The 18,491-nt window shown below is 35.2% G+C and overlaps 1 protein-coding gene across 1 annotated transcript in view; it reads left to right on the forward strand.

Annotated features, from left to right (window-relative positions):
• Nucleotides 1–18,491, forward strand: part of NLG-4 (neuroligin 4) — a 187,911-nt gene that overhangs the window by 1,914 nt on the left and 167,506 nt on the right. The window lies entirely within an intron of this gene.

An 18,491-nucleotide genomic window follows, 5' to 3' on the forward strand; every position in this document is an offset into this window, starting at 1 on the left:
CGCGGGGGTTTCCGCGTTTAAATATTCCCGAAGTATGCAAATGCTGTAAATTCGCTGGAAAATATACCCGTAGAGCCCGAACGTAGCCGAGCTATCGAATCGTTATAGATATCGCGAAACGTTGCACGCGCGCACGCGAAAATGTATTAACCCTGTGGCCCGCCGATAATTTGCATAAACGGCCGGACGGAATTTACGTGCGACCGCCATGTCGCGATCCTCCCGCGCGCCGACTTCAAAGCGGATTACAAGTTTCTGACGATTTACGTGCTCATTATGCCTTTGTGAGCTCTCGTGGTTAGTGCCGAAGCACACTGCAAGAAGTTTCAGACACTTCTGGAATAAACTCCAATGCGATATATCTTTGGCTTCGGCGGTTATACGAGGCACGTAATGTTCAACCCTTAAGCGCGTAGCTTAACGTATATATATGTGTATATATATATATATATATATAATCTTTCAAGCACGTAAACGTAATTACCTGTCTGCAAATGTAATTACATTTTCAAAAGTTTCAAATAATTTTTACGGTTATTGGCAACGATCATCGTTGCGATAACAATAAATGTGATTTACGTTTCACTTGGGCTTCAAAAAAAAAACCCTACCTTTTCCTCATCTTCTTCTCGGTGCGTTCCGAAGCTCTGTATAAGCTTGAATCATAAAAGTACCACAGGAAATTTGCGCAGTTCTTCAAGCAGGGCGATATTGTTCTTGAATCGAACGTGTCTTCGAAGAGGACACGCGTCCAATCTCGTATTCCGTATTTCCTTCGAAAATACGCCCCCTGTATTTGTAACGTATTGGAAAAATAATCCCGCCGCCGACCTGGCATTGGCGCGAAGTGCCCGGAATGCAGATGTGTTCTATTGATAAATGCAGGCTAACAAACACACAACGCACACTCGCACACTCGCGATTCCGATTGAATGAAATTTGTTCTGCTTACGTACATAAGACGCCTGATTTATCTTTCCCGACGCAACGGCGAAACGCGGATTACGTGCCTCGCATGTGTACACTTGGCGTTTCCTTCTCAAGAAATATGCGGTGAGATTCGACGAACGAAGCGATGCATAACGTTCGCTATCGCGTTTGCGAAATTATTCATTAACGTCTCAATATACGCAACAAAATGGATGAAAAATGTAGCGCAATAGAGAATGATTAATGAAAGTACAAAGCTTAAAATGTGCCTTGTTAAACTTTACGTATATTTACGATACGAAGTATATTTATATACGAAAACGTGCAGGATGTAGTCACTCATAATATTCATCTAGCATAATTAAAAAAGTCTGTCTCCGTCTATCCAAGATCAAGAATGCTCTCTATATATATATATATATATATATACACATACATAATGTTTTGTGGAATTGCACATTTCAACTTTCTCGCACACAGATTAACTATCGTCACTAAAACCAAGGAAAATTCTTCAACTTTCTCCGCACGTAGCCGCTTGCAAGATTACTTCAGGTGGTTCGGAACTTATTTCGTGCTGTAAATGATCTCGCTCATGCACGCGGGTTATAAGTCCGTGTAGTAAGTCTTCGGCTATGCGATATCCGAGATTGAGAGGCTGATTCATGCCGCGGTAGTGAATAGAGCATTCGTACGGTGACGAGACGAAAGCCGCAAGTTTTGATGAAATGCATTCTGTGCGCTGCAGTGACTATGTAAGAAGGCTTTCGGTAGGCGTGCGTGGGTAACGCGGTTCTTGGTTAGGCGTGCGCATATATACGAGACACGAAATCAGGGATCGAGACAGCGCGAACGGGAGAATTCATCCCTTCGTCGGGTGTCTCTCTTCCTGACTCTACTTCGACTTCATCTCGAGTTGTCCCCGTTTCGCGCCATAATCAGAGTTCAGCCAACTTCGCTCTTTCTTCGCTTCTGCCGCAGTCCCCTTCAACTCTAGACGTATTACTCTTTCTTCCCCTCTTTTCCTAAAGTTTCTTTCCATTTCGTGAATAGAATCCTGCCGGTTCAAAAATCAAAGATCCAAGATCCTAAAATTGAAATATAAGAGTTTTGTAGAGAATCTAACGACTCATGAACTTAAAACCGCATAAGATTACGATGATTCGATAAAAAAACTCGAGTCGTAATCTAGATTCTTTAAGATAAAAAGTGAATATATAACATATAAAGTTATACGATGTACATATATACATATATAAATATATATATATATATATATATACATATATAAATTATATTTAGAAAAATTATTTTAATTTTATTTATAGATTGTCAATATTTTTGATTTATATTTTTCTGTAATTTATCTGTAATAAGTTTTAACAATAAGCATTTGGAAGAATTTTCAAAAATGTTTTAATTTCATTGATATATTTTTAAACATCGAAATTATATCTCGCTTTTATCAATAAATGTATTTATTTTTTTTTTTTGAGTTTCATAACACATATGTAATATGAACTATAGCCTGAATGCGCATTTAAAAACAAATTTTTCGATAAAAATGAGATATAAATATGGAATTTTTAATTTTTTGAAGAAAACAATTTTCACAAACAAGCTGCCTAAGTTTTAATTTCTTTGAATATTGTTAGATCTTTTTAAATATATATAATCCTTCTTATCTTAAGTCTTTCAAATCTTACATTTTTCCAATAAGGAATAAGATTAGCTCTTGTGTATGTCTATGGAATCTTCAAGTCTTAAAATTAAAAGATTTTTATATTAAACATTTATATTCTAAGATTCTTGAAGCATAATAGTATGTAATAGATCTTGATATTCGTAATCTTTTGATTATTAAGTCAAATGAACAAAATGAGATTATAAATTTTCTTTTTATCCTGTTAACATGTTAAAATCTTTTTTGTTACTTTTTATCACTTTTTTACTTATTTATCACGTTACCTTTTATCTTTATTATCACGTTTAAGTTTCTAATTTTCACTAGTTTTTATCTCGATGACCTTCTATGTTTTAAGTCAAGGTTTAATTGTCTTAATGAAGTAATTTTTTTTTTTTTCGCATGAAAAGAAACTGCTTTCACATGGATTATTTCGAAAAATTGTATAAAATTGTATGGAATGAGAGATATAACAAATCATTTTTTTTATTTATTGATTGAATAACTATACATTTCCTTCCGATAACGAGCAAAACGTTTATTAACACAGGTACCAGTCGCGTTACTAATTGGATGACAGAAGTTTATTACCGTCTGTGTTTCGCAACGCAATCGCGCACTGCGCTGTGTCGGCGCGTTATATTCCACCGAAAATTGCGAGCGGAGAATCTCGTGGACGCATGGAACTCGGCCAAATGCGATGTGCACACTATGACGCGCTGTATCACTCGTGTCGTGCGCGGGCACGAGTGAAAAATGTCTCACTTTACACCGTAGTTTCAGTATCACCATTTAAGTAACATATCGCGGTAACTTCGCCTACCATCGACCGAGTGAGTTTTGGCACGATGGATCGATAATCCGACATAGCGCATTTAATTATAATACTATTCGATGCGTTTCAGAAATTATTTTTGGAAGCTGATTTAGTTGAAAAGTTCTTATTTTCGAAACTTACTCAGCTATTCTTATGATACTTTTCAACTTGGATGTTTCAATGTCATTTGGATATTAAAATCTTAAAAGTATTCGAATTTCTTAATATTGTGATTGTCGAAAGCAAAAGTGAAAATTGCAGGCTTTTATGATAATTGCTTTATATTTTTTTACAATAGTAAATTTTTATATTCTGAAACTGATCCAAATCTCAGTCTTGGATTAATTTGAAACTAGCATAATAAAAATTAAGGAAGAATTAAATGTTATGTATTGAAAACAGATCATTAATATAAAATATAAAAAAAGGACAACTTTTACGTTATTATTCCAATTTTCTATTATCTGAGAAGAAAAGAACTAGAATTCCAGGAACGTTTTGTTTTGTTTTGTTTTGTTTGTTTTTTTTTTTTTTTTTCTAAGGGAATAGAACAATACTGCTTCTTGTCTTTTCTCGTTGAATTACCAGAACGATTATTGTTCATGATGTAATTCGATTCCTACTGCGTTCAGAGAGACAGTTCGATCTCGGTTTATTTGAGTGCTCTAATACCTCGGGATGTTAGGATCTTAGAAGAGAATTAACTGAATAGTGATCGATCTAATGGCATGCCAGGGATTTTATAACGAAAACAGTTAATCCGATCGTCACTCTTTCGTACGAAGAAAGTAAACATTTTAAAAATATCTATTGAACGTGTAATGTGTAAATTTAGGAGACGGTATTTACAGTCAACTCAGTTATTTGTCTCGTGATAGGAATCGAAGTTACTCCAAACGTAAACGCTTCACGGCTCTTCGATTGAGTGACCCTCTTCACTTCTTGGGGGTTTTCTGGAGAGGGGCGACGTTGATTTATAGAAAAAGTTTGTGCTATGTGTATTCGCGCGCGCGCGCGCACATGGAAGCTTGTTTCGGTCGGTAGCGTTACGTCGTTGTAAGTTCTTCTCGGAAATCGTAAGAGTTTGAGGTGCTCGATCTCGCGATGATCTGCTTGGAAAAGTTTGTCGGTGAATCAAGATTCGCTAAGTTTTTATTTACCACGGAGTCTTATTTACTAGCGTAAACGTGCCCATAATTTTACCATTCCTTGCGTCCATATTGCACTTTGTAAAAGTGCAATAAATTTAATTAATTAGGTATTGTACCTAAATTTACGATATCAAATATTACGTTAGAATTTGTATTACAGCTTTTTCGCGTTAAGTATTTTAAAAAATTGATTTTTTAAATACACAATATATATATATATATATATATATTTGTATAAAATTATGAATTTACAATAAGATATTTAAAATTTAAAAAATAATCTATACGAACCATCAAAATCTATCTCTCCACTTTTCACGATCTTTTTTCCAAGACAAAGTGTGGATAAAAATAAACTCGGTATTAAAAAAGAAAGATAATTAAAGATAATTAAAGAGTCGCCCTCATTCTTTTCCTACCTTCGTCCTACCTTTTTTTAGATGTTACCTTGACGAGCACTATATCTGTACATAGATATAGAGTGCGCGTACGTGGTAACAGGGATCGCTAATGCCCTCATGAAGATTTATCGTCTCATGCCAGACTAGGGGCTGTTACGTAAGGTTAAGCTCAGGGTCGGGGCGTCAGAATCGAGCCCGGCCACCGACGATCTCGACAGTTCTCGTCCTCGCACTCGTGTAAATCCCAATGAAGTGGAAGCTAGTCGCGATTTCGCGAGGATTCCCAAGATCCACTGCATATGCGGAACGAAACTGTATGCGCTATCTTTTAAATCCGCCGCTGGTTTATGACTTCGTCACCGCGCGTCCCGACTGTAAATCCAAACTTTATCCACGTCGGATTCATATCGCGTTCAAATCGCGGTTAATGCTTTGCACCACCGATTTGTGATTTATGAGAACAGAGCAAGCACGCGATACCATTTTTAATGAATAGCCATGGAATTACGATCGAATCAATTTCTATGAAGCGCATTCGTTACAGTTGTAATATTTGGTCGGACTTTTTTTTTTATTTTCTGGTCGCGCTTCAATTTTCCCCTAGAGATCGTACGATGCGAGTTTTGACGCTTCATATCCAGATTTTCCGGAATTCGCAGAATACATAAATAATGTACTGACAAAAATCTCACTTTGAAAGATAACATAAAATATAGAATAATAAAATATATTTTATTCTAAATTTAGAATCTATATATTAATCGTTGCAAAGCGTCGTTGTAATAATTCAAGTTAAATACAGATTCTAAAATTAATAAAATAATTATAATAAATAAAAATATATTGTAATTTTTAATAATTTTGATATGTCATATAAAACAAAAGCAACAATTCATAATTATAGAAAATTATCTAATATTTAAGAAATATTTATAAAATTTATCTATGATAAAAATTAAAAAAAATATATTAAAATTATAATTAGAATAAAAACTTGTTATAATAAAAAAGAAATGAATAAAGATGATAGGAATCAATAATAAAAAACTTAGCAAAAGCTAAAAAATTCGAAGCTTTTAATAATAAGCTGTGCTTGACATTTGCGGTATGTATAAATATTCGAATTTGACTTGAAACTCGTACAATGACATGAGATAGGTGAGAATAGTCCGCAATATCTGAAGTTCAATTTTATGGAAACTGATTCGTGGCCTATTCGCCGCTAATCCCGCGCTTTCAGTTTCAAGAGCGATCCATCGTAGTCCGTATCTATGGTCGATCTCATATCTGGGAATCCCGTACAGAGTGGTAGACCCTCCCTACATTCTCGCGACTCGCGAAAGATAGATAGGGGGGAGACGGAGAGAGATGGGATGGGAGAAGGAGGGCGGGGAAGGGCACCGTGCGGCAAAGAGAGAAAATCGAGTGGATACATACGTTAAGCTAGATTACGTGTCCGGCGGCTAGATTGCGGCGCGTTGTATCTGCTGGATTTATTAAGCAGCGCCATATGTATCCAGTAACGTGACACCGGTACCCTGAAGGCCGAAGAATTACAATTTCCAATGGCAGATCATTGGCACGGAGCAAGCTGTCCCATGAGAAAACGAAAACGTAACGTCTCATTCAACGTCACGAGATGTTTACGTACGATTTAATATGCCGGTCCGTATACGTGAAACGCGTTTTTTTTTTTTTTCTTTTTTGCTGAAACAACTCAAACAAAGTTGATTGCGAATGCAAATATTTTACGAGTTTTCGAAAACAGACGCTGCTTTAATTATGGATTTGAATTTCTAGCTGCCAACAAAATTTCATTTAATATTCTCGCCTGTATTTAGAACGGTGTACGAAATTTCTCAACCCTCTATATCTATTTCATTAAATTGATGATTCTATTCTATTCTATTATTCAATCTTCTAAACAATTTACATTGAATCTTTAGCCACGAATATTTAATTTTCAATTGAAAAAAACACACACACACACGCGCGCGCGCGCGCGCGCGCGAGAAATGTTGAATTGAAAATTTATTGATGAAGTGTGCAAATTCCTTAACGAATAGAAATCAGGTAAAGTACGGGATTTTGAACAGCGTGCACTACGGAATAAACGATTCATGCAAATCTAAGCTGTACATGGCGGCGAGTGCGCGAGTTTCCGTGCTAATTGGAAAGTATTTAAAACACGGCAAACCGCAAAGAGCGGAGGTAACCGTATCGTTGCTAGCTTGGTTGGGCGAAAAGAATTCCCACTATGTAAATTTCCAAACTATTTGCGCAATTCGCTCTTATTAAAGCACTTTGTGAACAGTCCTCGAGCACATGTTAATCGTTATATGAAATTTTTTTCAATATATATTGGCAATGACAATGTATATTGGAGAGCACGCTTTTTTCAAAATAAAACTGAAGCAAATTTTCTATTAACTTCTGTTTGTATAAAAATTTTAGGAAATTAATATCGGTAGATATTATAAATCCTATGAAAAAAAATTTTTTTAGATATTAAATTATTTTCATCGTCGAAAATATCAAATTGTTGAATAAAAATCTTTGTTCTTTGTTTTAGTTTTTAAAGTATATAAAATACAATTTTTGTTTATTTTTATTTTGTATCGATTTTAAGATTTGTTTCACGATTCATTTCAAGCTTTTTTTTTGTAAAATATGCGTGGTTTATGCTATTAGCGATCCTTCTTTTTTATCTTTTTATCCGCCGTATTTCGAAGTCTCACTGCCGATACGTTTCGATTTTTCGCCATCAGTGACAGCTGCCAGCGTTATCGAACCCTCGAAACACAACGAGAGTCGATAATGCACGAGTTGGTTGGAGTGAAAACCGCAATAGCCAAGAGCGGGCGCGAACCTGTTTCACATTTTATCGCCCTTCAAACTGATGTTGAGTTGTGCAAGCAGATAAACGCTTTGACCACAAATCTGGAAGTTATTGAAAAATTATTGAGTCTTTCTTAAGATTTATGCCATTTAAAAAGAGACATACTGAGAAAAAAAGGATACTGAAAAAAATCGAAATATTCAGAAGCGAAATATTCAGAATGTTAGCTTGTGACATTTTCTTCGATATTTATTGGTTATAAAAAAAATTTGATCGTAATGACAAAATATATATTTCTGTAAAAAAAATATATATTTAATTACTAATTGTTTATTACTAAGTGATTCATTTGCTATATATAAATAAAATTTTATTTCGCCATATTTAAATAAATCTTATTTCCCACAAATAAATGTTTTTTTTTTCTCGGCGTAACAAAGTATTTTGTTCTCAGCGTAACAAATAATTGTGTCGTTTCTCATTAATCATTTTAATGTGTCAAACCCCGATTAATAGGAGGTGCTCTGTGGAGCACCGTTGAAATCTCTTTACCCGCATGATAGAACCTTCTTCGCTGCATACGCGTGCCCTATACGTATAACTGTTCGTTAATTGGCTGTCGGCATTGTTCAGATTTCAATTCGATGCGCATGAAATCGCCGACTCTGTATCTCCATCGACGCGTCTTATTGAGAGAGAGAACACAAAGCAAACTGTATAGCGATACGCGAATTTCGCACGGCTATGTTCTATTAGCCGCCACGTTATTCGCGGCAATCGCTCGAAACGGAACAATTTAACATCACGTTACACACCATGGGTAACCCACCGTCGGGCTTTACATAGGGGTTTTGTGTGAGAATTATCTACCCGGAAGCACGTAGCACACAACCAGCGGTTAGTCGGCCGCTCTTCTTGCATCGCTGTATCTAAAGCATGTTCGGAGTGCGGAGGATAAACGCATTCACTAAATTCTTTCCTAATTATTCCGGTTTGAAATCTCCGATTCTGACTTCATCCTTCGGACGTCGGAAGAGAAATCTAAATTTCGGAATGTTTGAATTAGAATTCTTAATGAATAGCTAGCAGATTTCGCTTGACCTTGCTATTTCGGCTTTTCTGTTTTCAATTTGTCAAATTCAAATTTTTCATATCGTGAGAAATTTAAAACTTTATCGTTTGAGAAACCTGCCACGTACGTACACATATATACTTTTGAGTTTCGCAATTTCACAGCGATTTGAAATTTAAATTCAAATTTTAAAGGATAGAACTAGTTTCTTTTAATATCCGAGTTATTTTTCGATATCGCAAACGCATAACGAGCAAATCCTTGACTATCTGGATTCCTGCTTCTTTGATTTTCCTAGCTGTTCTGATTCTACAGTCGTAATCTTTGATACGAGCTACAACACGATGATGACTCCTGAAACGCGTTCTTTATCTTCGACTTATCCCCGTCATATAAGGTCGTTTTTCTTAACGCACGGATCATGAAATGTCTGTCACATATATACACGGTAATGCTCAAGAGATACTCGACGTTGTGACGTACCGAGGGGAGCAGATGTCATATCAGAACATTAACATCGGCTTGAGGATGCCTGATGATTTTCGACATCACGGAAACATTCGCCGCTATCTTCGTGCTACAAGATCTGAATACGTGATAAAAATAAAGTAAATTTAAAGAAACTATAATAATGTGATATTGTAAAAAAGACTTGGCAAGTCGCTTTTATTTGATTGAAGAATCATACTGAATTACTGGGGGAAAAAAAAAAAAAAAACGATAAAAAAAGAGAGAAAAAAAGAAAATTGCTATTTGACTTTATAATCAAATCTGTGTGGTTAGCACAGATTTACAAGTTTTAGCATTATTCCAAGTTGCGCATATTTACATCTTTCTAAATTATTATCGCTTTGATAAATAGTAGCCTTTATTTTCCTTTAATGTCTATTTCGCACTTTTTACTACTCTACCAGGATTTCGGTATGCTTCTTGCGGCGAATCGAAACTTTTCCGCATCGAGACACATCCGCGGCGTCATTCTCACGGACGTGATATTATTTCTAATGCTGGATCCGCCAAATTTTTAACAGGATATGTAATCCCGTGCCTGTAGCTCAGCTTTCGCGATTATTTTGCATGCATGCTGGAGAGTAAATTTCACGAAAGGGTTCCAAGGAAGTAGGTTGGGATTTGAATTTAAACGAGGATCCTATCCACTCGTGGCGTTGCATCGGCGTCGGTGTTGAAACCCTTCCGGTCTATCCGCATGCGCGACAAGTACCGCTGAAAATTATTTTTGGACGCTATAGAGAAAGCAGCATTTGCCTCGACTTCGGTTTGCATTTCACGTAAAACAGAACAGATACGGGCAACGCGAAACATGAAATGCAGCGTAAAATATAGAAGTCGCGAACGTTGCATCCTTTGACAAGTCCGAAGGTTCTTTCACGATGAAAATTTCATCTGCAGTTGTATCCGAAGTTAAATTCGATCTAAAGAACTATTATTGCTTTTGGCGATGAAACCAACTTAATTTGCGAGCTCAATTAACTACTAAAAAGTACGATCTTGTTATTCGTTTACAGTCCTGTAGCTTAATCTGAAAACTCCTTATTTTGCAGTGTTAACTCCGTAACAAGGTCTTCACTTAAATTTTCATTAAGGAAAAGTTGCCTCTAATTTTATTCAACGAAGCATCTTTACTGAAAATGTTCACAACTCGCGAGAAATCTAGTGTTAGTGGGTCCTTCGTTTCCTGTTTTCCTGTACTTCTCAAGTTGCACCGTGTTGTTTTAGGGATTCTAGATTTTAGTTTAGTCGAGTTTCAAGATGTTGCTCTAGAGTTTACGAATTCCTAGGGTATCCTTTTACGAATCTCTTTTATTATGAAAGTTTTATTGTAGAAAGGACAATGCGCGCGATTCACAGTGTGGTCAACATCATTTGATCAAAATCTAATTCCTTTTATGTCGTGCTTGCAATTCTTTTTGGCAAAATTGAGAGGTATCGCGACTATAGCACGATCTAGTAAGTTCTGATAAAACGAAATGATAAAAATTAATCGAGTATATATTGCACTAGCTTTTCGCTCTCAATCTTCTACTCGGCAACGATTCACTCTCAGTCGTTACATTTTCTTTCTTCTCGGCGCATTTAGCGCAAATGAAGCGAAAATTCATGGGCTCATTAGAAACATGACGCGAAAATTCTGCGGTAGCGACATCATTGTTTGCTCCCTTCTTATGGCTTTCTATTTCTTTCGATTAGGAAATATTCACCAATGACAAGTTGAAATTAATGCCCGTCATTTGTCAAAGCCGAGCGTTGGCCACTGTTCGCTTTAATTCGATAGAAATAGTCCTCGTACATACATGTATACATACATGCATACATACATACATGCGCGCATGTCTGTGCTTTTATTATATTTCAATTGAATTAATTTAAATATCAGCATGCTGCAATGATGAATATTGAATTTAATTTTATACTTTATTACACAAAACAGAATTTATACGTAAAATTTGAAAATGCTGAAATGTAAGAATATGTAAAACAAAATTAGATATAAATAATATTAGGGAATAAAAAAATATTAAATTAAAATAAAATATTTATGTAAAAGATATATAGGAAAATAATTAAAAAATGGAAATGTTAACTAATATGCGAAAAATGTCTAATACGATAATGAATGATCTGTGATAACGCGTTTCAAACGAAACAGTTACACGATAGTACATCACGAAGCAACAATTGAACATTGGATTTAACGCAATGCCGTGCTTAAATCGCTTTTCAATGAGAATTTCTGGTTACGTCTCAGTTCGGGAGCACGAAACACGTATTCAGGTAATTGACAAGCGTGCGGGGAGCTTCTCGATAATTCGACGGGCTGCAAATTCGCACATGCACGTGCCGAGTAAAGGTAAACGATGTACACAGTGTCCCATGATCTGCATTCAATTATCGCCAATCTCATTGCTGAATAAATGATGAAACGCTAGCACTCAAGCATTAAACAGTTTATTTCATACTCGACAAAATGAGTACAATAAAACAGCTGTACGATATAGTTTTTATGGTTTTATGATAAATGGCTAAATCAATATTAATTCTTTTTGTCCGTCTTGGCGATTTTCTACTCTTGCGGATTTTGACAATGATTTGCATCTACAAAAGGAGGAGCAACGACTTATCCCAGGGGAACATAATTTGTCTGCCTCGGCAGCGAAATTTGTTCGTGGGGACGTTACTATCCCGAACTTTAGAGCAAGTTTCACAAAAGACTCATGGTAGTACAAGAGAGGTCTTAAGGGGGAGCTAGGTTACCATCCGGTCTTCGTAGCTAGAGAAGATGGACGTATTGTCCTAAAATGCATCTTTTCCGAAGTATGCTCAAAGAGCTATATATATATATATATATATATATATATATATATACGCATGTATATATAATGTATATAATGTACCTACGCTTTTTTGCAGAGCACTGAAGAGAAGGTATATTAACAACGACTTTATTCCTCGATGAATCTGAAATTTTTTTACCCAGAAAGTTTAATAGAGTTTGCTTATCGCGAGTAGTCACCTCAACTTTTCTGTCTATAAAAGAAAGACCACAAATTAAAAATACGGAGTACTAAAAAAAAAATCATTTGTTGTAATATATATTTACATGAATTTATCAAAATTCTGAAATTGAAGAAAATTAGTATTATTTCCGTAGAGAAAGTTTCCGTTTTGAAAGAGAGTAAGAGGAAGGAGATATATTATATTTAGATAGACAATATTCATTTTTAACATATAATATATCAGTTATTAAAAACTTTTTTGAACTGATATAATAATATTTTATATTTATAATATTTGTTATATTTTATATTTGCTGATTAATGATCTGCTTACGCTTAAATATTAAGTCATTTAATTTCTGTATCTATTCCTTCTCTGTCACATAAATTTCATGTAGTGATCTCCATTGATTTTCCTCGGAAATATCATTACCATTGATGCAAAGAGAAGGGCGTTCGTGCGTATCGAGGGCGACATCGCTCATGCGGTAGCAAGAGTGGGGTGAGGGAAGAGGATGTCGCGGCAGAGGTACTCCACTGACGGATCCGCCAAGAGTACGAGTTCAATTTTCCAATTTCCTGGACTGTCACTCTCCCCCTCGCGGCCGTTCGCCAGGAATATTTCCCCGATTTGCCGGCACCGGTCGCGACGCCACGATTCCCTTCTTTCCCTTCCTTCCAGCACTTCGTCCCGGTTATTTAAGATTCCCGCGGGCGCTCCGTCTTCTGTTTTAAAAATCACTCTCATCCGCTTAGTATGCCGGGACGGCTCATGCTAGTCGACTGTGATATTGCCTTAGCGTGCTATCCTTCCTCCCTTCCTATTCCTTTTGTGCCCTCCACCGACGCCGCGTCGCGGCGTCCCCATCTTTCATTTAACCCCCATCGGCCTTGTCTCTTTTCGTTTCTTCGTCTCGGCTTTTACTCCCGCATACGCCGGATCCAGAACTTCCCTAGGTGCCTAGGTACCAATATTACTATATATCTTTGATCTTCTGCACATTTTAAGTCCTTTCCGATTCCGAGATTTAAGGATTTGCGAGATACTCAATTCTTGGATGGCAAAGTTCTTAAAAATATACGAAGATACAAATTACACATTAAAATATAATACTTTACAATATTGTGGAAAATTTTATTTCGAGGCATGGTGGAATCTTATTATGGTGTTTTAAACGTGCAACGAAATTATTAAACCAACAGTAAAAAATTCTTGGTATCCAACAAGTATCTTGCAAGTACCTAAAAGTTTAAGAGAAAATGTTGGACTTAGGAATATTTTCCGAGATCGACCTCGAGAGAAAGTATCCGATAGCTTTAATTATGTCACTTATCCGCAGTTACGACATTTTCCGATAATTACCGGAGAATCCATAGAGCGTGTCTTACAAAATAAAAGAAGGTAGAGTATCGATGAAACAAGCCAGACAAAGTTTCCCTGGGGTGTACTCAGGTTAAAACTCGATGATTTCGTAACGATTTGATTGAAACTGCTAGAACTTTTACTTTTTAATGCATGGAATTTAATGAAAGCTTGTTACTATTGCTCTTATTCCAACTATAAATATAATGTCTAGTTGTGTCACTGCAATGAACGTTTCAATATATCATTCCTTCGTAAGAAGTTATTGATATTCGATATTCACTAAGGAAATAGCATGAGAAATTACACTTGTAAATATTTTACGGTGGCGAATAAAAATGCTCTCGTTCTTTCTTATTTTTATTCCGTCGGCATCGTCACGTTTATGAAGGAGCTGCTTCTGTAACTAACAATTCAAGAACTATGGAATTGGAAATTCTAGAAAGTTGGAGTCGTATAAATTTAAAGATCGATAAGATGCAATATGGATGTAATTTAAATGGATATTGAATATTGATAAAATTAATGGAGCTCAAAATGCATGAGTTTTCAAATATTTAAGAAGATAAGGAGTTAATAATTCAAGAATTCGAGATAATATGCACCTTAGAAAATTCATTCAATTAAATCAAAGGTTCACGAATTCAAGCTTGCAAAGTTTCGAGATATAAGAAAGTATAAATTACAGGATTTTTATTAGATTGTAATTTAAGGATAATGAAAAATGAGAGTATGTAGAAAAGAGCCGAAGGAATTGAAAAATCAGAGAAGTTTCTAGAATTAAAGATTTAAGAGTGGAAAAGTTTTTGACGCGTTAAAATGTAAATTTACGAAATTTGATTAGTAATTTCTCATATTCTCACTTCCTATTAAAGACGGAGAATTGAACAGATTTGATCAAGGCTAATAACCCTTAAGTTAACCTATTAGAAGTTAGCCCTCCATTTTTAGAAATAACTTATTTTGAGAATTGTGCTAGATTTGTTGCTACATTGTGCTCGAATTTTAAAACCGTAATGTGAAAAATGTCATAAAAAATGAAAAAAAAAACGACATTTTAGGCTAGCCCCCCCACTTTGCGATTTTTTTAATTTTCTCGATTGTTCTAGGTTGTATTAAGTTGTGCTAACATTATGTTAAAATATTATCTTTAAAAAATAATAACAATAGAAGTTATGATAAAAAATAGATTTAAAAAAAAATATATTAAAATATATAAATATAAAAAAATATATAATACAAACTTGAATTTTTAACATAAAATGCTTGCGCGAAGGAGCGCGTTCAAGAATAAAGTGCCCTTCATATCGTTGTGCTGACAAAATCGACGGTTGTGTCGACTTATGCTAAGCGAATATATGTTAGATGTATTTGTATGCTCTTTAGCTGACTGATACAAGAATAAATGTCATTTATATATTTTTTTCCCAAATCTATTTTTTATCATAACTTCTATTGTTATTATTTTTTAAAGATAATATTTTGGTACAATGTTAGCGCAACCTAGCACAATCGAGAAAATTAAAAAACTCGCAAAGTGGAGGCTAGTCTAAAATATCGTTTTTTTTTTTTTTTTCATTTTTTATGACATTTTTCACATTACGGTTTTAAAATTCGAACACAATGTAGCAGAAACCTAGCACAACTCTCAAAATAAATTATTTCTAAAAGTGATGGGGGGGCTAACTTCTAATAGATCTTAAGTTAAATCTGGAGAAACGGCCTCGACTATCCTTGCCCCGGGTAATTCTCGTGATGAGAGCTGTACGGTAACGGAAAGTTACTTTCGTTTAATTGGGTACGGGGCCATCGAGAAGTTCTCATCGAGATGCCGATAGATTCTCTGCGATAGCGAGTCCCACTCAGTATCTCTACAACTCCACAGCTGACAGGAGTCTGACGAAACGTGACGGGCTTAAATCCAATTAGCGATAATTAAGGTTTCCACACGACTTCGCTTAAGATATCAAATTTTCTCGCTCTTTTGGCTCGATTAAACCTTGTAACAAACACCAAAGATGTAATTATGACGCACACCTTTAATATTTGCATACTTAGTTTCATGTTTTTTCTAATTAACTAAATTTCGTGTTTAATTTTTTAATATGGTTTTAATTTTATGAAGTATAATGTTTCTAGTGTGTGTGTGTGTGGGGGGGGGGGGTTTGGTATTTGAAAATTTTGATATTAATTTATAAATCTTTATAATTTTTAGATACATAAATTTATACATTTTTACATCTCATATAGAATTTTTAATATTGTTAAACTTTCAAAGCTTTTTATTTTAATTTTTATTTTATAATTTTATAAATTTTTTATATGACATCCATCAAATTTACTCATGGATCACACTATCGTGACGACAATTTTGCACCTTATCTCTCGAACAAATCCTTTCCATCATAACAGGAGGTGCTTTTTTATTACTACGGTAGGGAAGACTTACGCATTAAGCAAGTAATAAGAAGGAGTTTTATTAGCATCCCTATAAGCTCTTCGTTAAGACATAAAGATACTTTAATGGCTGTTCAATGAAGTCATTAATACATCCAGAAAGCTGACCGACTTTCTTCGGGCTTAAGAATATTCACCCTTCTATGAATTTACAATAAATCTGATATAATGCGAGCTATTCCAATACACTTTGATAAAAAGCTTTTCAAGTTAAATGTCAGAGTATATTAAAAACTTTTAAGAGGAACCGATGATCAAAGTTATTATTATTATTTGAATGATATTAATATTTTTATCTTTCCTTCTTCCACGATAAAAATTATTAAGCGGTGAACGGAACGGCAATCCTTCAGTGATAAAAATAATATCGTGCGAATGCTGCTATAAAATGATGAAATAGAAGTAAATGCGCGATATCGCAGACGATGAATGATGCGAATTCGGAACACGAACCTACCGTAGCTCCGGCAATTCGTTTGTTTTATGACTATCCTCGTGGCGGATTCATGTTGCGTATTATACAATGCGTTTGTCGCTGGAAATTCCACACATGCGGCAACAAGACAGAACAGAGGCGTCAGCCGTGGAGCGCATTAATAACAAACTCACGCTTGTAACAAAAAACGCACACATTTTTTTCGATCACGTCGCAACTTAATATCACCACCATTTTCATATAACTGCGTACGTACTGATTTCTGTAACATGTACAGTGCGAACGCATAAAATATAATTGTAATTATATTTTATTTAACATATATATAATTAAATAACGAACAATTAAAATTCTTAACTGTTACATAAAACTGATTGTTTAGATTAAAAATTTTTGTGTCAATCATTAAAACTTCATATTTAATTTTTATTTTGTTATAAAATAAACAAAGTTCTTCTCGAGTACCTGTATGATATATGTATATATTATATACATATGTTATAATTTATGCAAAAAATGTTTATGTATTAATTTATACGTAAACATTTTTTTTATAATTTCTAAAAAAAATTCTCTTAAAAATAGACATTGATTGATGAATCTGTCGGACTTTGTAGAATTCTGTGTTTAGAGAGTCCTACGTATTGATATGACATTTATATAAGTCTGAATACTGTTTTAATATTAAAAAAAGCAGCCAATAGAGAGAGGGGAGAGAGGAGAGAGAGAGAGGGGGGGGAAGGGAGGGAGAGAGAGCTTTGCCATATCGACAAACTCCGATGTAGTTACATTAAAGATGCTCGTGGGATATGGCAAAGTTTCGAGTACTCGTCCAAACGATCGTCCTCCTCAGCGTTTCTAGTAAGTGTCACGTCCCCGAAGCAATGCCAGAATTATTGATAACCAATTCCTAGTCAGATCTAGTGTCCCATGGGAATGGGCTGGAGGAGAGGTAGCTTTTCAAATTGCGCTTTGAATCCTGGGATGTACTCGGAAACCCGTGGTAATTGGATTCCTGGGTCATCAGATCCTCGAGTTCTTGCACACTTGGGGATAGGTCCTCGGGCATTCAAGTACGTGAAGCACCGTCAATTTTCCCCACACTCTTTACTTTCCTACCCGCTGAAGAATACCTCCGAATATTTTTACATTTTTTAAATTTCATTAGACAACAATTTTTGTCTAGTAGTTTTCATGTAAATAAGAAAAGAGAAAAGTGCGCGTTTGGAATAATGATATATATAATAACATGATACAAATACAGAGAATATCAAGATCGTGTTGATCGGATTAGATGGATATTACAGGAAAAATTGAAAGAATGTAGACAGAGAATATTATTTCATGAACGTATTGCAAAAGGATCGATAGAAAAAACGCAGCGAAACGCGAGTGGAGAGAGGACTCGTTACGATAATTGGACTGGCGTTAATTTATTTGAGCGGATCTACGGAACGACACAGCCGGGTCGGTAGTACACCAAATAAGTTCCAATTTGAATAACGAATTTCTGTCCCCTCTAACTACGTCAATGAGATACAAGAATATATCAGAATGATCCAACAATACCAGCAATTACCAACTTGTCGGAAAGTTTAAGTGCCTTGCGTTAAATATTCAGTTATAATTGAGGCGACAAAGATCTATTTGTTTCACAATTTATTTATCGTCTAATTTAGTTGCTATCAGCGAAACTAAGTACGTCATAGCGTTCAATTACGAATATTAAAATATGGAATAAAATGACGATGACAATGCGGACTGCAGTAATTTGATTAAAGTGAAAATATCTGCGATAAATAAAATTGGTTGAACAATTATTCTTA

This window comes from Pogonomyrmex barbatus, unplaced genomic scaffold (assembly GCF_055798465.1).
Source record: "Pogonomyrmex barbatus isolate J1 unplaced genomic scaffold, ASM5579846v1 scaffold2, whole genome shotgun sequence".
Taxonomy (NCBI): Eukaryota; Metazoa; Arthropoda; class Insecta; order Hymenoptera; family Formicidae; genus Pogonomyrmex; species Pogonomyrmex barbatus.